Source organism: Bicyclus anynana, chromosome 23 (genome assembly GCF_947172395.1).
Source record: "Bicyclus anynana chromosome 23, ilBicAnyn1.1, whole genome shotgun sequence".
NCBI classification, from domain to species: Eukaryota; Metazoa; Arthropoda; class Insecta; order Lepidoptera; family Nymphalidae; genus Bicyclus; species Bicyclus anynana.
Window position 1 is genome coordinate 6,005,601 of NC_069105.1, and position 24,577 is coordinate 6,030,177.

A 24,577-nucleotide genomic window follows, 5' to 3' on the forward strand; every position below is an offset into this window, starting at 1 on the left:
TGTGTGAGTTTACTTCGTCCCCCTCAAAAAACGACAGACAATTTTGTTCGTGAATTTGAGTGCGATGCATCTCCATTTTCTAATTCCTCTATGACTAAATTGTATAAGACAACAGATCAGATGAGGCAGTGTCGGCTAGACCGGCCGGAGTGTGAGGGCAGCATTAATTGACACTCCCCCGGGACGCGGTGAGATTGGAAACAAATTGCGCTGAGACCGGGGGACGCTTCAAGATGTTACAAAAAAGATAAACGGCAAATATTGTAATAGGAAATAGTGTGTTCGTAAACTATATCTCTATACGATCAACTTCTTTCCATACTAATATAATCTTTTTGTAATATTTTTTATTTAAGAAATTAAATATCACGTATCTCAAACAGTGAAGGAAAACATCGCGAGGAAATCTGCATACCAGAGAATTTTTTTTATTCTCTGTGTGTGTAAAGTTTGCCAATCCGCAGTGGGCCAGCTTGGTGGAGTATTGGCCTAACCCCTCTCATTCTGAGAGGAGACTCGAGCTCAAAATTCTCGTGTATAGTTTAAAAAGGGTACGTATGTTGTATTGTGGGGGGAAATCACGTCTGGGTCACCACTGTTGTATTGTGGTGAGATACAAGTGAAATACACGACGGCTATATTCCAACTGATTTTATTTTACCGAACGACTTATAATTTTGTTGTGCACTATATCTGACTCCCACACGTACATACCTTCAGTTTTTAAGTGTTTTTTAGGTAGCATAGGTACGGTGACAGTCGCCTGTACGACGTTCATAATACTAGTACGTAGGTACTGTTATAGTAAATCGCGGCAAACTTTCAAGAGTGAAACGAACTGTCACCTGCACCATCCTACATGAAGCGAACTGTAACTGTACAGTTTTATCTAATACAAATTTCAATGAAATTCATTAGAAAAAACTATAGGTACAGTGCTAAGTTACAGTACTAAAACTGACACTGCACAGTTACACACGGACGATTTAATTGATCAGTTCGACTGTTCAGTTAAAACTGCTGATCTGTAGCATGCACAGAACGGACGACGCTAAAAGCTAACGACACTTCTTTCAACGGCTAAACGGCTTGACTGATTTTTATGTTTTTTTTGTGTATATTCGGTAAATCTGAGGTTATATTTTTCATATCCTATTAACAGACTCAGAAATGATCACAAAAATAAGAAAACTAATGTCGAACAAAGGTTACGATTCACAACATTTGTCAGGACAACTTAATTAACAAATCAAACTGTAACCAAAATAAGACCCTAGAATTGCAGAGAATGACCTTAAGTGAAGTCACGCACTTGTGAACGTTGTGTGTAGGGTTAAAGGCGCCTTTGACTGTTAACAAACACTCTCCTTTTCTACTCAAGTCACTCTCCCCGCCTATCCCAATAAAGAATTTCACAACAAAAGATGTGGACGGCTCGAACGCCACGAGCACACTGAACCCGTCCGTACCGCAAGTCATTGCAACGCGGCGATAACAATCCCTAATAAAGGTGGTCCACCACAAAATTTTATACGGCAAAACAACGTTTGCCTCGAGCCCAAAAGCTCGCGATCCAAAGCAATATACGACCAACGAGGTAGTTCGTCTGAACCTAACGAAACACAACAAGGGGCAACAATCCAATAGTGACAACTTCCCCAGTTGAAGCGAATATGGGACCCATCATGCCCTTAAAGTAAAAATGTGTCAAAGAGAATACTTTCGGAGCAATTTTGAATTTTAATTAAACGTCTATCTCCTCGGTGGCAGGGCTTAAAGGATGAATGTTTTAATGAAACGAGGTGCAATTACAAATAACTCTCTTTGCGCGACACTACTGATACCGTTAGTACGTACTTTTGCTCGAATACTAAAGGGTGCAGAATGTAGTATTAAAAAGAAAAAAAAACATTCATACAGTCGAACGTAGAACCTCCTCCTTTTTGGAAATCGGTTAAAAATGACGTCATAAATTGTAACCGACAAATATAATCCAACTTCGGCAATTGGATAAAGAGCGTCTAGTGGTGTTAACATGCGACTAACGAGATAATGTTGTGAAGGGAAATAGACAAATTAATGGCGGTGCAACCGTAAATACCTGTGATATATTTAATTCGGTTTTGTCATTTTAAGGTTTCATTAATGTATTCGTTACGTCGAGTTAACATGATGATCAAGACGTATATACATAACTAGGTCGCATGACCAAGTGAAGAGAAATAGACAAAACGTCGACCAATAGCGGCCGAGTTGTCCCAGTTCCATGTCTTTCGTCCCTCAATGAAAGAAGGTTAATTACGGTATTTCCGTTCCGTTTATTAAGATATCATCATTATAACAGCTAACGGACGTCTACTGAAGAACAAATTTCTTTTATCTTGAACCCCCTGCATCCAACGAATCCCTGCGACTCGTTGGATGTCGTTAGTCCATCTTGCGAGGAGTCGACCAACACTGCGCTTTCTAGTGCGGAGTCGCCATTCCAGCACCTTGAGACCCCAGCGTCCTTCGACTCTTCAAACTATATGCCCCACCCATTGCCACTTCAGATTCGCGACTTGTTGAGCTATGTCGGTGACTTTGGTTCTTGTGCGGATCTCCTCATTTCTGATTCGATCACGCAGAGATACTTAAAGCATAGCTCGTTCCATCGCCCGCTGTGTGGCTCTGAGTTTTCAGAGGCCCATAGTTAGAGCACCAAGTTTTGGAACTGGCAACACGCACTGTTCGAAGACTTTTGTCTTCAGGGCAGCTCGTTCTAAAATATAGATGTGAACAAAATTGAAACGTGCAAAAGTCCGAAAGCGTAAAAAGCGGAGTGTTTAGTTTACGGGCCACACATCCTGCGGTCTGCATTCTCTCAACGCTGCGGAGTTATTTTTGCGCGAATCGTTTTGCTCGTTTGTGCAGTTTTTGCTCGTTTTGCGCGTTCGCTTCGCACCGTCCGGTCATTCAAGTGTCTGGTGAGTTTAACTATAAATCTCTTGATGTATGAATCATTTGTGCTTACTTCGATGGCTATTTTTGTACGCAAATATGAAAGTGATAGCTTGCTAATGGATATCGAAGCAAGTAAGAACACAAAGTATGTGTATGTTTGAGGTAACTACTAGTGACCACTTAGGTCAAACTTTACTTAATATACTACAGCCTTTCTTGATGAATACTGTTTACCAACAAACAAATTAAAAATGAGGGTACAAATCACTAGTCATTTAACACCAATAATAATTTTAATTAACTTGGTTTTAAAATAATAATAATAATTCTGCTTAATAAGCTTAAAACAATTAGATATGGGTTATATATTTTATATTACATTTTGTAAACAAATAATACATATTTTAAAATAAATAAGATATGAAATGACATGCGTTTTCTACCTTCATTTCTTATTTCTTTGTTTGTAAACGGTACTCATCAAGAAAGGCTGTAGTATATATTTTGTAAATTTATATTATATATTATAGATATTTTGTTGATTTAAGTTAATTTATTTTAAAATAAATGTTGTGGCATGGAAAATCACGTCAAAATCAATGTCAAAAACGATTATCTTTTGACGTATTTATACATCGTAGACGGAATACACTTAGGTATAGACTCCGGCAAGTATCTTGATCCAAGTAACAGTCATTTACGCAGGTACTAAAAACCAAAGTGTAACGCGTGCTCCGTGGTGTCCCAGTATATTTAAAATGTCAAATAATTGAAAAATTCGTACGCGAGTAATGTCTTCAACTGTTTTAATTGAATTCAACTGATTTTAAAAGAAGGTGTGATTGTAATAATATTAATTTCAGGAATAAAAATAAAATTGTTGCACACCACACTAGGTTACAAAAGATTAGTTATTCTTTTATGGGCAACTGCATACGTTTTTATAATAAACTACCACATAAAGCCTGGAATGTGTCTCAAAAAGTTCAAAGCTTTTATTAAACGCAAGCTTTTATAGTTTTAATGATTATGTAAATGATGGAAAAGCTTAGTGTTAAACTATAATATACGATTGTGTACGTAGTTTTAAATAAGAAATTGGTGGTGAACAAAAAATAATAATCCTTGGCTGAGTTTGTTGTGGGCTCTTCTCGGACCAAGGCGCATTTGGAACCCTCGTAACTTTAATTTTTAGTTTTCGACTTATTATTGATGATTATTACCACCATTAGATCAAATTAAATTAACATGGTCCTGACTTTTCAAAAGTGCTCGTAAGCTAAGCCTAATTGAGACAAATAAATTTTGAATTTGAATTTTGTTACTATGGTTACACGACGCTAAAGTCCGAAAATGTGTTACTGCGCATAGTTCAACTAACAGGCCGCGTACTATACTTTATATTTGTAAAACACAAAAGATTTAATACTACAAAAAAGTAGAATACAAAAGACGACCTCATCCCTCTGCGTAGATAATCACTGCTATTCAAAAACTTTTTCATTGTCATTAGAGAACACCGTGTGAAAAATCTTTTCCAATTTTCTAATAATAGAAGCATTACGCATGGACTATGATCGTTGCGATAGCCAGATATATCTAATCTTATTACGGTTAAAAGGAGAAAGTCCATAAAAAGTCGAGCCAAAACTCAAAGCCCAAAGCCAAGAGCCCAAATTGTACTTTTTTTTTTATTATCTACAAGTTAGCCCTTGACTACAATCTCACCTGATGGAAGTGATGACTCTAAGATGAAAGCGGGCCAACTTGTTAGGAGTAGGATAAAATCCACACTCTCTTCGGTTTCTACACGAAATCGTACCGGAACGCTAAATCTAAAGTGGACCGCATGGAGTTGGTGTTAGGAATTATAGAGACTAAATGCTAATTTTCTAGAAAAACAAGGCCTATTCGTGATAAATTCATTCTTCAGAAAAAAGACGGCTACAGGCAGGATATGATATACGAGTAAAGTTATATCTACTCGCAGGTTACTAAGTACTATGTTAATTTGGCGATCAATAAAACACATAGGCTTTCTACTAAGTGGAAAAATTAAATTATTCATTATTCGTTCAATAGGATTAAAATAAAGTATAAAAAAGTAACTTACTTTATTTTATAGGAACATCTAGTGCAGTGTCCGATGATGACCTGTAATAGAAAAATACAAGTTAAAAACATACATTGGTGAAAGTTATATCATTCTAATCCAAATTAATAGTTATATTTAACTAGCGGACGCCTGCGACTTCGTACGCGTGGAATTCAGTTTTTCATAAAACCCGCGGGAACCATGGACTTTTCCGGGTTGAAAAGTAGCCTATGTGTTAATCCAGAGTAAAATCTATTTCCATTCCAAATTTCAGCCTTACACACAAACTTTCGGATCATATCATTTGAATTTGTTAAATTTCTTTTTATTCTATTTACTTAATTTATATATTTTCTTTGAATTAACTGTTATATTTGTCATTTGGCCCACTTTCTGCGCCACGTCTTATATTTAAAGTTAAGACTGTGTTCTTGAATTGGCCCTCTTCTTCTTCTTCTTTTTCTTCTTTTCTGGGCCTTTTCCGCACTTGGCCACCAGGGGCTGGTCGTTGTACGTAGGTCGAATTGGCTCTAACCAGCTAAGTTATTTGCTAAGTCAAGAAAATCCATTAAATCAAGCTAGTTCGGTAGTTTTAATTATTTGAAAGTGACCAAGTTCACGAATGGCACATCGTATCAGTTATCAAACGTAATGCTGAAATAAAGCTATCAACAGATTTTGCATATCAGATTATATAATGAGGTCAACATATCGCTCATCGAGCTTGTCAATTTTGAAATGATCAGCGATAAATCGTCTCATTTGTTAACTCGATCACTAATCATAGTTTCGGAAGCCAGGGGAGAGTGGTTCTAGAAAACAGACTGTTTTTTACTATTTAAACTATCGTGAGTGTTATTCATATTAATTTATTCTTTAACACGGCGAAAACTCAGGTGATACAACGTCGGAGTATTCCCGACTAGTTTCAAACGTACACGAGGCCCTTAGTCATGAGCTGGTTCTTGCAACGCAGCACATTCCTAACTGTCGGGCACACTCCGACATTGTATCACGTGAGTTTTAGCCGTGTTTCATAATAAATGAAACTTTGTTTTTTTTTTATTGCAGAAAGCTTGGCGGCAGAAAGTAACTTCTTCTATACGAGCTTTGACACAGAGCTCTACTATAACACTATTTTACAATATTGAATCATCAATCAATTACGACGGTGATTTAAAATTAAAATTAAGGTACTGTTCTTGCTGAATAAACGATAGGTATTTGACTTTGACTTTAATTGTAAGTCAATGTTTGGACAGAATAAGTCTGTCTGGTCTGTTAGCTGCTAATTGATTGAATATTGTAAATGCGAAAGTAAGTCTACCTGTCTGTCTTTCACCTTTTCACGGCTAGACGGCTGAACCTATCAAGATGAATTTTGGTATAATGATTAATGGGACTTTGGAGCAAAATATAGGGTACTTTTTGACCCTAAAACAATGTTGAAAGTTTGTATGGAAAGACCTTAATTTTATTGAATGACAAGTAAAGTTAGCCCTTGACTGTTATCTCACCTGATGTTAAGTGACGATGCAGTCTAAGATGGAAGCAGGCTTAATTGGAAGAGTTGCAAGTTTATTCTACCCATACTTCTGTTGGGTTCTACGCGGCGTTCTAGGATGGTAACTAACCACGGTCGATGTTTACCACTAGACCAGACCTAGGCCAATTTGAACATTATAAAATACTAAAATGAGCCAAGCTGGGAATCGAACCCAGGCCCTCTGTTGAGAAATACAGCACTACCAACTGTGTCAAAAAATAAGGATCCTTTCAACTGTTAAGTACCTCCACCAAGTAAGGTATGAGCCCAATATTGCTCAAAACTGGATCTGGTTATGCTTAGGGTAGCCAAAAAAACTACAGAACCACTCAACCTTAAGATACTCAGTTAGTACCCAAAATTTTAAACTACTGTGAGATAGTAATAGTACAGTAATACCTAAGGTGTTGAAATACTAACAGTGAAGGGAAATATAGTCAAAATTTCCGTCCGTGGCGTCGGAGATGTCCCTAGTTGGCGTGTCTTGAAATTTGTCTATTTCTCTTCACGAGATTAGGTATCGCGTTGGTCGCATGTTGGCACCGTTGGCTGAGAGTGCTGGGAATTCTTCTGAGGCTAAATCTATTACTAAATCGAAAGTTAGTATTTTGTAAAAGATACAAAAATAAATCACAGATCAGAATCATTTAGGAAAGCGTGATAACCGTACCCATAAAATCGTCTCCAATATCGCTGCTCGATATTTCCAAAGAGCAAAAAAAACCGTAGCAAAAGCAAAGATAGCGAAGCGAACAATTTATCAGACTTGTAGATTAAAATCGGATCGTGACCGAGTGATATTTGTGCAAAACACGGCACAGCGGGGGACGGGGGGACAAATTGCGGAGACTTCTTATAGATATTATAGCTGTGATATTATTGATGTATAATAAGATTCTTGTAAGTCTTTTACGTACGTGATAGTCCAGTGGATATGACCTCTGCCTCCGATTCCGGAGAGTGGTGGGTTCGAATCCGGTCCGGGGCATGCACCTCCAACTTTTCAGTTGGGTGCATTTTAAGAAAACTAAATATCACGTGTCTCAAACGGTGAAGGAAAACATCGTGAGGAAACCTGCATACCAGAGAATGTTCTCTGCGTGTGTTAAGTCTGGCAATCCGCATTGGGCCAGCGTGGTGGACTATTGGCCTAACCCCTCTCATTCTGAGAAGAGACTCGAGCTCAGCAGTGAGCCAATTATGGGTTGATAACGAAGTATTTTACAAGATATACTTTGGAGAGAGCACAGGAACTTTACAATGTAGTTCCTCCATCCCCATTCTACCACAGCAGACGCCGCGAAAAATGGCACCCCTTTGTTGTCGACATCCAGTCAACTTTCAAGTAACGTTTTGCATACAACATTTCTAATAAGAACTGCTAAGATGTGGAATACCCTTTCGGCGTTTGTTTCCTGACACGTACAATTTCAGCACTTTCAAGGCAAGAGTGAATAGGTATTTTCTAGGCAAGCGCGCTTCATGTTAGACCTTATCATTGGTATCCATCAGACATGATTGTAGTCGACATAAGACTGCCTCATTGGTCTAGTTTAGCCTATGTGGCTTCCGATAACGAGGTCCTGGATTCGAGTCCGGAGCCAAGCAATCAAATACGGAACGTGAAAGGTCTTATCTTTTGTAAAACACGCCACCTTATTATAGCTATCATATTCGAGACCTATTGATGGAAGACCTGCGACTTATTTGGACTGCTCATTGGTGCACTCTCCATATATGGCTTTATCCTGGTTGAAGTCCTGAGTCGGGCTATAAAATAATAAAACCCGTTGAAACAGTATGATGGGTCTAAGCTCCACATCCCCCATTGTGCAAAAGTACAAAAGACGGCGACACGTCATGAGGAGGGCGGGGGTTGGGTTACAAATTGCGGGACTTTCGGGGACATCTTAGGGTTCATTTACACGAGCAGAAACTGCTGCCGACAACGGCAGTCGACTGCAGTCTCCGGTAGCAGTTTTTGCTCTATACTAACTATAAAAACATAAAAACTTGTGTGTGTGTGTGTGTGTCTTGGATAATGTACAACTGCGACTATTACCCCGCATGTTGACCGTACATGCCCAGACGGGAGTTATTTCAGTCGGCTGTTGTTTGATGTACCGAAATACACCGTGTCGCTGACTGAAAGAAAACCAGAGGTATAAACATGTTAAGTCCATTAAACTCGTATATCTTCATATGGAAATAAACACACGTTTTACTACGCTGATAGTTGAACGTATGTTTTTGCTTAGACTGGCTTTTTATTTTTTTTTTACACATAATAGTTTAGACATCAGTAGGTCATGCAAGAAAAAGACAAAAGCGACACAAAAATTATAATAATTAAATTCAATGATTTGAATTAATATATATTTGAATAAAGACCGATTCTTGCGAATAAAAAATTTTAATAAAAAAAATCTTTTAAACCTAAAAGCGAAAAATAATATCATTTAAGTTATTCGATGATATGTTTCCTTTATCACAAACACAAACACTAGTGGTGAGTGTTGTAGTGGTATAAAAATATTAATGGAAAAAATATAAAACGCTTTTGCTCGATTTATCCAGGATCCCATCATCAGATCCTGATGGTGACAATGACCACTTCAGAGTATACACATTTAAACAAAAAAATAATCAAAATTGGTTAAGAAATGACGAAGTTATGAGGTAACAAACATAATTTAGAACCTCCTCCTTTTTTTGATGTCGGTTAATAAATAAATAATTTGAATATTGACACAGAATAAATCTCATTTAGTCGTCTTCATCATTAACAATCCATATTCGGCTCACTATTGAGAGTTGAGGGATATCTCCAAACAGAATGAGAAGGGTTAGGCCTTAGGCCACCACACTGGCCCAACGCGGATTGACAGACTTCACACACGCAGAAAAATAAAAAAAAACTCAGGTATAAGGTATCTCAATTTCTTAAAATGCACATAACTGAAAAGTTGGAGGTGCATGCCCCGGACCGGATTCGAACCTACGCTCTCCGGATCGAAGACAGAGGTCATATCCACTGGGCTATCACGGCTCATTAACTATGCTATAGTTTTGTAACTTAACGATCACGCTCAAGTCTCAATTTTATAAATGAAAGGCATCCATTTTTCGTACTATACGTTAAAATCGATACAATTTTTTTTTATTCTTTACAAGTTAGTCCTTAACTACAATCTCACCTGATGGCAAGTGATGACGCAATCTAAAATGGAAGCGGCCTGAAAATCCACACTCCTTTCGGTTTCTACACGGCATCGTACCGGAACACTAAATTGCTTGGCGGTACGTCTTTGCCGGTAGGGTGGTAACTAGCCACGGGCGTAGCCTCCCACCAGCTAAACAATACAAGGTAACCAATTATACAGTCTATAGTGAAACGCGCTTTCCTAGAAGATACCTATTCACTCATAACTTGAAGATATTGGAGGTGATAAGGAAAACAGAACATGGCAAGGCATCCATATCTTTTGTTTTTTAAAATCTTGAAGCTTGGAGACAAAGTAACAAGCAATGCCATAGATATAAAAGTTAGACTTTACAACCCACAGTTACGTTAGTTACAGCCCCAGCGCAAAAGGAAATAGACGCCAACTGAAGTAATCCCGGACATTTTTCCCGGAACGCCGCGTTCCGGAACGCTGGCTCGCAAATAGGATATCCGCAACCTTTATACAAAAACATATTTCACTATCGTACTGTAACGTGATGGGAATTTGTTTAGCCAACGAGATGTCCGATTTAGACCTCGATAGCGCCAATGTTAACGGGAGGTCCTAAGTTCGATCCCGGCCTAATGAATTATTGTGATTCTTACGAGTATTTCTAACATGAGCTTTATGAAAAGGACAAAAAAAATACATGGTTAATATTTCTTGTTTTTTTTAAAAAACATTTTTAATATTTTTTTGGGAACTAGTAGTGCTAAAATGCGACCAATCAAATAATCTCGTGTAGAGAAATAGACAAACTTCAACCAATGCCAGCGCAAGCGCAAATACCGCTATTTTTAATGCGTTGAAACGAAAAAGATGACTGGGACAACGCCGCCATAGGTCGTCAATTTTGTCTATTTCCCTTCATTTTTCATTTGATTGCATGTGAGTACTGCTGAATAACGGGAGAGGTATGAAATCCGAATGGATTTTATCGTACCCGTTTGCTTAATATCTCAAGCCTCAGTATCAATACCACTCTGTTGTCACATTAGCATTAAGTAGACACGTCTGTCTCCACCGCTGCCTACCACACGACTAACTTGAGTCCCGTATATTAAACTCACCTCAATGCGGGTAGTATATAACAGATTGAATGTTTAACAGAAAACTACCAACAAGGACCTCATTGGATAGCTGAAGCATCATGATGTTCTGAGTAAGTGTTCTGGGTCGAACTATCGAATGATTAGAATGTAGTTTTTCTTCCTTCCACGAACATCTTAGTAGTTCTCAGTAAGGAAGTTAGGAAAAGAGACCTTGGACACTTAAGTCCCTTGAAAGGTAACTAATAATTTATATAAAAAAAATTCGATCAACTTACGTGAGCACTCAACTAATCTTGCCCTCTTAGTTACCTTTCGATATTATTTATAAGGAAAACGGAAATAAATTCAATACGGCATGAACCTTTCATAATTGCGTTATGTATCTAAAAAGATGCTTTTATTAGATCTCATCTGACCCTTGGGGCCAGCACTTGTAGGGACTACTGGTTAGGAAAGTATATAGGTGAGAAAGGCGGGCGGAAAGCTTATAAAATGTAGAGCTTTGACCCACCATAGTGAGTAACTATTGTTAGAAATAAATAGTCTGAGCAGGATATGACGTCGGGTCTTCTCCGGCCCGTGTAGCACGGGGCGGGGGTACGGATCTCGAGCCAATGCCTCCTTGCCCGGGCATGTCGCGGGGGATCTTGCTCCCCCGGTGTTTTCTTTCAACCCCTCCTGGGGTTAAGGCTTTTTAGCCTAAGGGTTTGGAATTGAAACAAATCCGTTGGCCCCGCGAGATTGACTGCGATTCGATATGACGTCACTCCACTATCTCGTGGTGACTCGTCCCGACGCTAGGTGGCGCTGGTTGTTTTCATGCAGAGTGGTAGTGGTTGGACGGAGGCGACTGGTGGGGTCGCTCGACGTACGGTCGGTGGCAGTGTTCTGCCGTAATAGCCCTGTGTATATGACCTCTGCCTCTGATTCTGGAAGGGGTGGTGGTGGTCTAATCCGGCCCGGGGCATGCACCTCTAACTTCTCACTTATGTGCATTTTAAGAATTTAAATATTACGTGTCTTGAAGGAAAAACATCGCGAGAAATTCTGCATACCAGCGAATTTTCTTAACTGTCTGCGTGTGTGAAGTCTGCCAATCCGCGTGGTAGACTTTTGGCCTAACCCCTCTTATTCTGAGAGACTCGGGCTCAGAAGTGAGCCGAATATGGATTGATAGTAATGACTATCTGCGCTAGAGTGGTCGTTAAATCGTAGTAGAAGTTTTTAAAGATCTGATAAACATCGCTGGCGAAGCAGCTAAGCTAACGCTTAACCCTATTATAAAATCTCATACGTGCAACGTTTCATACGATGCTATCTCACAGTGAGATGAGATAGGGGGGGGGGGTGCTGGGGGGGGGGCGTAATGAAGTGGACGAGGCACGCCGAGTTATATCAACGCTCAAGTGGTTCATTTGCAGTTTATGTAATATAGTAATTTTTGAGGTTAGTTTTACTTCGGGCGGTGTTTCTGGCTTAGTGAAAGTTACTCCTGTAACGACACCAACAGCATAAGCCTCGCTTTTTGCACACATGTGGGCAAAAAGCGAGGCTTATGCTAGCAACCCACGGTCCGACAAGCCCACATGGCTATAGCGCTATAAGCTTGACATCCGGTAAAACTGATCGTGTGTTTGTCGCGATCTGCATGATGTTATGTTTCTACATAATATGCAACAATTGACTGCCTCTGTGGCGCAGTGATGTGCCGTTTACAAGACCTGGGTTTGATCCCCGGCTGGGCCGATTGAGGTTTTCTTAATTGGTCTGGTTGGCACCCTACCGACGAATGACGTACCACCAAGCGATGTAGCGTTCCGGTACGATGTCGTGTAGAAACCGATAGGGTGTTGATTTTCATCCTACTCCTTGCAAGTTAGCCCGCTTCCATCTTATATTGCATCATCACTTACCATCAGGTGAGATTGTAATTAAGGGCTAACTTGTAGAGAATAAAAAAGACATTGGATGGAGAGTGGCTAGCATTAACTCTAAAATGCTTACTTACGTATTTTACTTGCTTGTTTTTGTAAATGGTCCCATAACTAAAGATCGGTTATTATCAGTAAAGTGCCAACGGAGTAATTTTTACTCCTCTTATCTTAATTGAATCTTATATTAAACACAAACAATAGAAAGATGAAATGTAGTCACGATTCTGAACAGTTTAGTGCTATCAAATTACTCAACAGTTTCTTTGACGATGGAAATTTTAAATTGCTAGGCAGTATTTCTGAAAGCTACATTTATATTTTTAGATACTTTTTATAGTACACCTAAATACGAAACCTTAAGTTAACCCAAGATGAGCACAGAATCTAGTAAATTCTGATTATAAATACATCTCTCATTACTACACTACAAGACTTTAATTTTGTGATCTTGCGTAAAGATCGAATAGTGAATAATTATTGATTTAAATTGCTATTTCTAATACAATTTTTTTTTAGTATTGAAAATTTTAGAATCAAGATTTTGCCTACTAATGATTAGTACCTTCGTTTGCTATTTTTTGCACATCAAACAGAGAGGCCCTAAAAGCAGGCGGCCTAAGATAGGGGCGTGTGGAATTCCTTAGATAAGGCCTATGCCTAGCAGTTGAGTCATAATGATGATGAAATAACAGAGAACCCCTAAAAGCAGGCGGCTCATGATAGGGGTGTGTGGAATTCCTTAGATAAGACCTATGCCTAGCAGCTGAGTAATAATGATGATGATATAACATAGAGCCCCTAAAACGCCCATTCGTGGGCCTTATTTAAGGAACATAGGTCCAGCAATTGAGTCACAATGATGATGATATAAAATCCACTTAGTCATTCCGATTTTAAAACTTTATCTTTTGTGTACGCTTTTATGTGTGTTTTATGACTTTTTCGAACACAAAAGTCAAAACGTGAGTAAGAAGCCAATAAATTCCCGGCTCTTTCTAAACTCTGCATATCTTCACGTCTAGGCTTTAGAGGATTCCGCGCCGAGGGATCAAAAGGAATAACGTCCTTCGGATGCGCTGGATTTTTATCTTTTTCACTAAAATTTCGGGTCAATATTCTCGGTATATGTATATACCTATGTTGGACTGAATTATTCCTCATACGTTTGCTACACTTTGTACCGTATTTTCGACTTAAAAGATACCTCGTTTTAAGAAATATTTCAAATCCAGCTGATACTACTAAGGTAAGTAGGTACGTTAACCAGTTTTGTGAAATCTGGTAAATCGTAATTTTGAGATTTTTTTACAGGATATCATGTAATCAGTTGCACCTTTACTTTTTTTTATTTAAAGAGTATTCGCATATCTTTTAACTATGACCAATATTCCAGTGCCCCTACAATGGGGATGATGACTAGGTTTGAATAAATTGATTTTTATGATACATTCGGGTAAATAGGGTCAATATTAACTAATTTATACATAAAAATTTTTACTTGACTGGATATTTGCAAAATAAATAAGATTATAAAATTTAAAAATCTTTTAAAAATGTTGTATTAAGATGAAAATTCAAACAGTTTTAGCTTTCTTACATTAAATGTGACATTTTTTAATAAATGAACTATAAACATAAATGCAGAAATAACAAAAAAATTTGTAATTTTGTTTGTACGCCCATATAAATCAAACGATCACTAAGGACCTCAAACGTCATTAAATCGTACCATTTTGTATGGGACGTTTTTCCAGGATCCGTGGCAGTGCCGAAAATGTGATCCTTTAGATCCCTGTAGCTCCGAAAGTAATGATCGCAGATACCCTGTTACTTTGACAAAATTGCCTTACTTTTAGCATACTCTTAATTTATATACAATTTAAAAAACTGTCATCATCCCTATTCACGGAAATGACTGGTTACGACAATACTCCAGCGAATCCATGAATTTAGCTACTCCACTGAGCGCACATATGTAAAATATAGTGTATACGTTCACTAAATCAATATTTGCTTCTAGTCCATTCGAATGCATTGCGTATGTTACATGAAAATATCTAAAAAATGTAGTCCAAAATCCCGAAATGTAAATACCAGCCAACTAAATCCGACTACATTGAACGCGACACATAAGCCGCTACATATATACACAAGTCCGTCCGTATGTTATTCCGTTTGACGCTCGTATCGTGTGATCTCGCAAAGCCTCTCGCTATTTGCATATTGCAGTGTCGGCCAGGAAACTATCTCTCCGCTGAGACCCTTTACGCTTCATTTCTAAGGGACGAAAACATGTTTTATATTGTTTTGATAGTTACAGAATATATAGTTTCTGAAGATTGACATAAAATCACAGATTAATCAATAATATACAGATGAAGCGTATGGAACACGACTGTGTCGTCGTCGTTATCAACCCATATTCGGCTCACTGCTGAGCTCGAGTCTCCTCTCAAAATGAGAGGGGTTAGGTCAATAGTCCACCACGCTGGCCCAATGCGGATTGGCAGACTTCACACACGCAGAAAATTAAGAAAATTCTCTGGTATGCAGGTTTCCTCACGATGTTTTCCTTCACCGTTTGAGACACGTGATATTTAAATTCATAAAATGCACACAACTGAAAAGTTGGAGGTGCATGCCCCGATTCGAACTCACACCCTTTCAGAATCGGGGGCAGAGGCCATATCCACTGGGCTATCACGTATATACAGAAAAATAGGAAAATATTATTGAAAAATACGGCGTCACAGAAAAATAACATGAACCAATCTTTGTATGTTTTCTCACAGTAATGAAGTGTACGTCTCAACTCAACCTGCGCATCAAATCCCCAGTTTACTTTGGCCGTCAGGTTTGAACAACAAAGTAAACGGAAAGCGAGGAAAACTCACTTTGACTTACATTTTGAGATACAAAATTACAAAGTAACAAATTACATCGCAGGTAAGTTAATTTTGTTGAACGAGGGAAAACAGTCACATTTAATTAATTTGTTTCTTAAAGGCGCATCGTCATAATATAATTTTCTTTAATTTGATTTCAAAGCTCACAATGCAATAGCAGAGCCTGCGAAAGTCAGACTTGCCTCACTTTATGAAGGCTGTATGTTCGTCAGCCCATGCTCCTCCTCCACCATAGATAGCTTAGTACCAGTGGCGTGCAATATATGCAAAAATGCACAAGCCTGAAGTCACATTATGAACCTGTATTGGAAAAGGTATTTTCAATTTTGTACAATTTTTACCTCACCGCGACGCATCGCACCGCACAGCTCCACCTAGTAGCTGAACATGCAAGCGCAGACGCTTACAGCGACGAAGATGGTAACGAGATGGACGACACACACACCGGGTGTGCAGTAGTGCGGTTTTTAAGTAGGGTAGGCATTATGCGTAAAAAATTTAGAAAATGGGAAATCCCTGCATCAATACAGGTTCATAATAGGCCCTCAGGCACCCTCAGGGTAGGCATTTTTGCATCTATGAAGTGCATCCCACTGCGGATATGACACCGCCCCAACGCAGAATAGGGATTAATCGCAAATCGCGCGGGGCACTTGGATCAACATCCACTACTACCCTGAGGCTGAAAGGCCTCAGCCCCAGGAAGAAAATGACTGGAGGAACAACCTTACCGGTACCAAGGTGGCGAAGCTTCGAGGCTTGTACCCCTGGATTTGTATCTGAGAGGAGACGAACTGTCTGCATGGTGACTGGTGACGTATTGGAAAAGTTACGAGTATGAACTAACAAACTTGCAGCTTTCATAAGATGAGGCGTGTCTGGCTATCGCAGGCTCTCGTTCTACAGTAGGGCTTTTTAAAGGACAAAATCCGAATTACGTTAAAAATCCATAAAACAATACAAAATTATTACCTCAATGTCTTGCCGATGTTTCTTTACTGCAAAGGTTTTTCATCTGTAATGAAAAGAAACAATAATGTTAGTTCGTAAGTTATTTATAAATAAATACATATCATAAAATATTGTTTTTTCTTTTATTTCTCGCACAAAAGATATTATTCAGAGATATTTTATAATGGGCTGTTATTTCACATTTAAAAGTTAAAACATTTTTTATAAGAGCTCTATTCGTATGTGTAAATCAAGGATCATAAGAATTCTTATTGGTTGCTTGCGTAACTGTCAGTACTAGCCAATAGGTTCAAGTTGCTAAGTTGAATAAATCAAAGCGAAGCTTTACTAAGTTCGTTGGATTTGCGCGGAAAACAAAAAACCGCGAACATAGACCCAATTTTTTTTTAGGCTTACTTTCAATGTGGATTTTGTAGAATCACACTAATATCGTAAAGGTGAAAGTTTCTGTGTATTTTTGTCCTTTGCGCTGCGGTTACTGAAGCGATTTGGCTGAAATTCGTAATGGAAATGGATTTTACTCTGGAATAACGCTTTTCATCCTGGAAAAATTCATGGCTCCCGCGGTATTTGTGAAAAACTGAAATCCACGTGAAGTCCGCTAGTAATAAATAAATAAAAAAAATATACTGATCAAAAAACATAATTTTCTTTTTCAAGTAGATACTTAGAACAAAGATAGAATAAATCTAAAAATCCAAGACTGCCCTAGAAATAATCAAAAGAAGGCACATCTATACTAATATTATAAAGCTGAAGAGTTTGTTTGTTTGATTGAACGCGCTAACTACTGGTCCGATTTGAAAAATTCTATTAGTGTTAGATAGTCCATTTATCGAGGAAGGCTATAGGCTATAAATTATCCCGGTATTCCCACGGGAACGGGAACCACGCGGGTGAAACCGCGCGGCATCAGCTAGTATTCTATATCGGACTTGGCACTTGGATGAACTCACAAGTAATACAAACAGGAGATAGCACGCAGCGTGTATACCTACTGTACAACAGCACTCCTTTGTTCGTTATCGGGTGACGCGGCCGATTGCGATGTTTCGCAAACCAAGTGTTTCTGTTGGAAGTTAAAGTTTTTTTTTTTATTTATATTGACATTTGTCATTGTTTTGACATTGTACTCATCTCCTTTTTGAAGACCTCCGTGGCGCAGTGGTATGTGCGATGGATTTACAAGACATAGCTCCTTGGGTTCGATTCGTTCGATCCTGGGTTTGAAGTTTAGATCAAAGGTATAATGTGCGCTTTTCATATGTAGTTCTTCTCTAGTACGAGTATTATTTTATATTCCGCATCTATTGAATATCTAATAATAATGAACCGTCTATTATTAAAAAGGTGAATCAAAACCAAAGTAGTATGCATAAATGGTACGAGATAACCGGAAATGCGTCAAACGGTAGCGCCAGCTGTTTCCGGTCAATTGACGAACTTACTGCTCTTCTCATTTTGTTTAATATTCAAATTCGACGGCCATTTCACTATACATCACGCCAACGCTGACAATGCTAACATGCAATAATAAAATCTAAACAAATATTATAAAGAAGCATGATTTTAATGTTTGTTTCTATGTATGTTATAATAATAATAAGCTCCGAAAGTACTGAACGTATTTAAAAAAAATGTGAGCCGTCACGGGACGCCTGGCAGATGTGAAACATATTTTGTAAAAGTAATATGCAGAAAAGAACAGTAGGAGAGAATCGCACAGTCGATTGCGCGTTGCGACGCGTCGCCACGCACTACTGCATATGGACTGTATATATATACCATCATAGAGCGTGGCGACGCGTCACCACGGCAGAAATCGGTTTTACGTGCGGCTATTTATGTTTCACACCAAAATTCTTTCACCAATGGAAAGCTACATCAATCAATCAACGATTAACTACTGCTGTATATATCCCTGTATTCCCACGGGAACGGGAACTAAGCGGGTGAAACCGCGGGACATCTGAAAGTTACATGTAAGCAAGTAAGTTAGCCTCGCGGCATATTCGCAGGAATTAGCATTCCGCACGGATGCAAAACGTTTTGACGGTCCAAAAAGCGTGAGATCCCGCCTGAATAATACATATTATATCTTTACTTAAGCCGCGGATATAAGGAATTTTAGGTTATACATACTTCTTTTTACCCGACTGCTTAAGAAGGAGGGTAATGTATTTCGAGCATATGTATGTCCATTTCTTTGGCATACCCTACAGCCCAAACGGCTGGACGGATTTTGACATATGAGGTGTCATTGAGTTTGTCGAAACTGTGATAGTGACATATAGACATTTTCAAAATAGCACCGGTAAATTAAAAAAAGGTGGGGGGAGGGTAAGTTTTTTTAAATTATCCTAACAATATGAGTATCAAATGAAAGGTCATAAAAAGACCATTTTAAAAAATATTACATCATGTATATTTTACTGTTTTAGCACAAATTATCAAAAAGCATACCAATTATATTTGAACCATACAAGTAAAATTTACTAACTAAAATGTATTCAAGTCAGGAATGACATTGTCTGTACTTAGTTACATTTAAAATGAAAGGTCTGTCTTGGAGAAACTTGAAAGTTCGAAAAAAAGTTATTTTATCCTTAATATGCGACCAACGACATATGTCGTGAAGAGAAATAGATATTTCTAGATTCCATTGAGCCGTGATAGCCCAGTGGATATATATGACCTCTAGCTTCGGAGGGTGTAGGTTCGATTTAGTTTTAAGTTTTCTACTTTAATTATCACCATTAAATCATGAAATACCTTGACGTTTTAGAAGTATTTGTAAACTGAGCCTAGTTGAAAAAAAATAACATAGACTTTGACTTTGGTCTATTTCTTAGGTACAAAAGTATAGGCAATAATCAGGCAAATCAAACGAAGGATAAAAATGATAAGTTTTAAATGTAATTCTAAGGGTAACTCGTGTGCGACGATGAGTTGTTAAGGACGAAAATTCGCTCGTTTGTTATCAACCCATATTCAGCTCACTGCTGAGCTCGAGTCTTCTCTCAGAATGAAATGGGTTTAGACCAACAGTCCACCACGCTGGCCCAATGTGGATTGGCAGACTTTACACACGCAAAAAATTTAGAAACTTCTCTGGAATGCAGGTTTACTCACGATGTTTTCCTTCACCGTTTGAGACATGTGATATTTAATTTCTTAAAATGCACACAACTGAAAAGTTGGAGGTGCATACCCCGGATCGGATTCGAACCCACACCCTCCGGAATCGGAGGCAGAGGTCATATCCACTGGGCTATACGGCTACCTCGAAGCTAGGACGAAAATGTTATGACGAAATTCCATCGCAGTCGTCACGCCGTTTTTATCATACGTGTATGGCGTATTTTTTTAAAGTATCATAAAATATTCAAACGCGCAGTCCAAAAGGAATACACCAGTAGATGAAAAGAGCGTCGTTTATATTAAAAATACAACAGCCGTATAACGGGAACTGATAAAAGAGATACAAAGAGCGAGCGCCGCAAGCATTGCGCCTACAAAGTACTCCTACAAACAGATCACTAACAGGTATTTTACGTCAAAACACATTAAAATAAAGTCTTTTTAACAAAAAAAATCAACCGACTTTAAAATTACAAAAATAAACTAAAACGCGAAAATATCATCGTATGTGCTACATTCTGATCACCTTGAAGGCGGTGCCAAGCCAGTGGAGTATTGATTAAAGACGTATCTAAAAGAACCACTGGAAAGAACCGTCTGAAAATCCTAAAACTTTATAATTTTACGTTTAGGCTTAACTAACTAAACTAAAAAGCAAAAAGTAACATCTTACCTATGTGCTACCTTCTTGGCACCGCCTTTAAACTGATCAGAAGGTAGCACAAAGGTAAGATGTTATTTTTTGCTTTTTAGTTTAGGTTAAAATTTTGAGCTGGAAGTCGGTTGAATTTTCTTATTATAATAATTTTGTGTTTGTCTATAGATATGTCTGTTGGTATGTTGGTCCGTTTGTTTGTACGGTAATTACTGGAAACTAACGGTTGGTCACTTTTCAGGGCTAAGATAAAATAACCTTGAAGTAGGCTATATAAAGTTTTTTTGAGGTAAAGAAAAAAACACAAAAATGTAACTAATTCTTACAAAATATTTTTTTCATCTAGCTAGTCAATAAATAAAACATGAAGAAATAATACAAAAAGTAATTGTTAAGTTAAATATTACCTAAGATAAATACCAGGAATAAGTGAAATTGGATATCAGGTAGGTTATTTCCCAACAATTGTTTTCTTCCGATTTTCCTCATTGGCATTGTTACCAGGAACTGTATCTGCTTTTGTATTAGAATAAGGGCTTGTGAGCGCTACACCTTCTTCATTTTATAAAAACATGCTTGTCAAGTCATGCTCCTATAAGAACCTGCATAACTTGGTTCAGAGCCACCCGACAACTTTTATGCATATTAGCTATTGCTCCAAATGGTTAATTCTAACCAGTCGTGCCATTTTTTTGTTGGCCGGCACTTTCAAAAAGAGCCCAAAAATGTATGGAGCGTGAATGATCTCTTTTGCATGCATATAAGCACGGAAAAGCATGGAAAAAAGCAAAATGCAGCAATAATCTGGCGTTTGAGGACACTAATCCTAATGCTATGCCGAGGAAAATTAAAAAAAAATCCTTAATATTTCTCCGGTATGATGAGTAGATGCTAACGCTACTTACCTTAGGATTTGAACTGTCTAGCTTTCAGCTTCTATAGAATATAGCAGACGCCGCGCGGTTTCACCCGCGTGGTTCCCGTTCCCGTCGGAATACGGGGATAAAATATAGCGTATAGCACTCGACAATTATGTAGCTTTCCAGCAGTGAAAGAACTTTTGAAATCGGATCAATAGTTTCAGAGCTTAAACAATGCAAACGAGCAAACACTAAAATCTATCCTCTACATAATATTAGTATAGAAAATAGGTCTGGTCATCACAGGCTTTCGTTTTATATTATTTCCTTTCGAAAATTGAATGTCAGTTAACTTAACAATCGCATCCTAAGAACCGTGAAACACGAGTAACAAAAATCTTAATTGGTTCCGTCAGCTCTTGGCATGTAGAATCGATTGTACGTCGTACTTTCACTATAACGTTACTTCAAGATGAATCGTAAAGGTAGCATTCGGTTCTTCCCGACCTGCGACCGCGACCGGGTCATATGACCCACTGCTTAGTATGTATTTATATGGAGCACTTAACAAAGGCAGTCGCGCGACACGGTATCGGGATTTGTTTAGTGCTCCATATAAATTCATACCAAGCAGTGGGTCAAACGACCCGGTCGCGGTTGCGGGTCGCGGTACTAAGAACCGAATGCTACCTTAACAATCGACTGTGTGTTCGTTATCAACCCATATTCGGCTCATTCGGAGCTCGAGTCTCCTCTCAGAATGAGAGGGGTTAGGCCAATAGTCCACCACGATGCGGATTGGCAAACTTCACACACGCAGAGAATTAAGAAAATTCTCTGCGGAACCCTCCGGAATCGGAGGCAGAGGTCATATCCACTGGGCTATCACGTCCTCAATCCACTCGGCTATCACGTCCTCTGTGTGTACTGACCCGATTTTGAAAATTCTTTTACTATTAGACAAAGCCACAATATTTGTAATTGAAACCGTGGGGAGTCGGATTGTGGATTACAATTTTGTGTGTAACAATGAAACAATCCAATTTTTTTTAAAAGTATATTTGCCACATTTTTTATAATATGGCCAATATTCCCATTTCTCTCCAACTAGTGGGGAAAGACTGTGCTAGGAGTGGGTACGGCAATAGTGAGGTGAAACGGGGTGAGGATTGAACCACCACCTCGTTGATGAGTCCAACCACTCTTACCATTGAGCTATTGAGGCTTTTACATTGTAACATGAGCAACAAATACCAATACCCGTGTGAATGATATACACAACCTCTCATTAAATGAAATCCAGCATCAAAACCGCACTCACAACCTAATATAAACCTTAAAACATACAACGTAAGAACTCAAATAGTTTAATCTTACATAACAAGATGATTAAAATAACCTCGTTACTAATTTACTTTACTTTTGACGAGAGTAAAATAAATTAGTTGGGAGCAAAAAACGTGAATGAGCTCTGACGTCATAGGAAACATGATTCGTTTTAACGTCTATCCGTCTCAGGGTTAGAGACTGGATGCGTTACGTTTAATAAGTAACGTACGTAATCACTTTTTTTCAAGTGAATATTTCTTTAAAATTGCTTCCATTGTGTCAATTCTATTTTTATTATTTTGACGAACCAAAGTTACCGACATAGTTCAACAAGTCGCAAATCCGAAGCGGATGGGCGGGTACATCGTTCGAATAGCCGATGGACGTTGGGATACCAGAATGAAGATGCTGGAATGGCGACCCCGCACTAGAAAGCGCTGTGAAATCACCATGCTGACGAGCATTTCCACTATTAAAGAGCTATGAAATTTCAGTAAATTCATTATTATTACTCAGCAGCTGTATTAACTAACTAGTTGACGCCGCGCGGTTTCACTCGCGTGGTTCCCGTTCCCGTAGGAATACGGGGATAATATATAGCCTATAGCCTTCCTCGATAAATGGGCTATCTAACACTGAAAGAATTTTTCAAATCGGGCCAGTAGTTCCTGAGATTAAACAAACAAATTCTTCAGCTTTATAATATTAGTATAGATATAGATTCGATCACTTTCAAAATTCAAAGCTTCCGGCATATGTTTCTAATTGAAGGAAATATTTGTATTTATTAGCAATGTAGGTATAAGATTTAACAAACACATACAAACTTACAGTTGCATTAAAATGGTGGCACTTCCAGGAAACTTTAGGCCGGTGTAAATGTATTTCTGTATCGCAGTTCATTGGCTCTACATTAGCTAGTGCATAACAGTGTTTTATTACCGGGTTATTTTGGAGCGGCTCAAACGGCTTAATCTAATACGACGTGGAATGGTCTGGCGTTTACTGCTATGAGTAACGCTGCATCATAATTATAATTGACTGCTTGTCGTGTGTAAGGGGAGTAGGCAACGATATTTTATAGTATTAGATATGTTACGTGCCTACAAAATCACCGTAAAAAGTGTTCCAAAGCACTCCACAGATTAAACAATAATTAACCGTCGCATCAGTAACTTAATAATTTTTAATATTATTGAAGAAAAATGGCGTCTTATGTTTTTAAATATTTTAAAAACTGTTCACAAAAACTAAAAAAATAAGATGGAGTATTTTTTATTCGTTATTATTATTTATTGATTATAATTCATTGATTATTATTATAATAATTTACGTAATTAAAGAAGTTAGTGTTAAATTTTGAAATAAGTTTGTATATGCGGTTGTCAATGAGACGCGTGACGTTTGTTTTTTTTTGATGGGTTTCACCAACTTCAGTACGTTGCTTGAAAGACTCACTCTGGTTACTCTGTGGCGCACACATACCCAATTTTGTGTTTACTTACATTATATTATGTGAATTGAACACACAACTCGACATTGTAGACAATATTATTATGTTTAAATAACTTTCGTTGTTTACTATGCGACTAAATGAAATTAACACAATTGGATGCCTTTGTTCGTCTCAGTAAGGACGCGTTAGTGCTATATCTAAAAGTAAGTATAAAACAGAAATATCGTTGGGAGTAGGTAGGTAAATGTTTCAAGTGGTTTAATAGTACACACTTAACACAGTAAATATGAATGGCAATACTTAGGATCGGTTTCACAATTTTATGATAATAATATTAGTGTTGATAGCTTATTCATAAGCTTTGTAATTGTCATCTAAACTAATATTATAGTTCTCTAGGATCTAGATTACAGCAATACAAAAATCGAAAATATTCGTATCAATAAAAAATAAACAATCAA

General features: G+C 38.1%; 1 protein-coding gene across 2 annotated transcripts in view; it reads right to left on the reverse strand.

Moving 5' to 3' along the window:
* LOC112055120 (uncharacterized) overlaps window positions 1–24,577 on the reverse strand; it is a 266,259-nt gene that overhangs the window by 40,203 nt on the left and 201,479 nt on the right. For both annotated transcript variants that reach the window (XM_052888599.1, XM_052888600.1), the window contains 2 exons: window positions 16,676–16,718; window positions 5,057–5,097 (listed from right to left, as the gene is read on the reverse strand). The gene's annotated coding sequence lies outside the window, so the exon portion shown is untranslated. The remainder of the gene's footprint in view (window positions 1–5,056; window positions 5,098–16,675; window positions 16,719–24,577) is intronic.